Source organism: Microtus ochrogaster, unplaced genomic scaffold (genome assembly GCF_000317375.1).
Source record: "Microtus ochrogaster isolate Prairie Vole_2 unplaced genomic scaffold, MicOch1.0 UNK10, whole genome shotgun sequence".
NCBI classification, from domain to species: domain Eukaryota; kingdom Metazoa; phylum Chordata; class Mammalia; order Rodentia; family Cricetidae; genus Microtus; species Microtus ochrogaster.
In genome coordinates, this window is record NW_004949108.1 from 3,289,227 (window position 1) to 3,290,063 (window position 837).

The following is an 837-nucleotide window of genomic DNA, read 5'->3' on the forward strand; positions in this document are numbered from 1 at the left end:
CAGAAAGACATAATGCTAACAGCCCACAGATGTGGACTTGAAATTCAGAATGTATTAGAAAGATATTGAATAATCTTATCTCAAAGTTTACCGATAAGACTAAGTTTTTCAGTTTTTTTGTTTTGTAGCAGGGTCTCATGTTACAACCATGAGTCTGGCCTCGAACTCAATATATAGATGAGGGTGACTGCCTCTACCTCCTGACTTCTGGGATTACAGCTTTGTACCATCACACCTAAAACCATATATGTTTATCACTACATCTATATGATCTAATCCCAGTGGGATTAGACACTGCTCTGTTTCTGACTTTATGATTTAACATGTCTTCACTGTTCCTGTTTGTCTGGCACCTACCATGTGTTAGACAGTGGATCCAATGGACCAATTCAGCTCAGTGTCCTCTCTATCGAGAGCCAATCTGCCAGTCCCATAGGTAGGCCAGAAGAGACCAGACTGTGGGGCCTTGGATGCCTACAGAGAACTGTGCCATTTGATAACCATCTCCAGGACATTTCCATGTACATGCCAGTGCTGGGGGCCACACGGCAACAGAACAATGCCCTCTCTGGAAAAGCTCGCATAACAATCTTGCACATGGAAAATGGAGCATGGGAAATGTTGGAAGTCTGCTAGAGGCACTGTGGGTCACACAGGATGGCTGGTTCACTGGGCCAAGGCTCAGGAAGTTTGGGTAGGGAAACGGAAGTACTCCTGAGTCTGTGAGTGAAGTGGGTGGAGTGTGCTAACTTCCAGGTAGCAGCGGACTTGGGAAGGGTGGGCTTTATTGGAAGCAACATAAGCTTTATGAAGGGACACTCTGGCAAGAGTATGAAG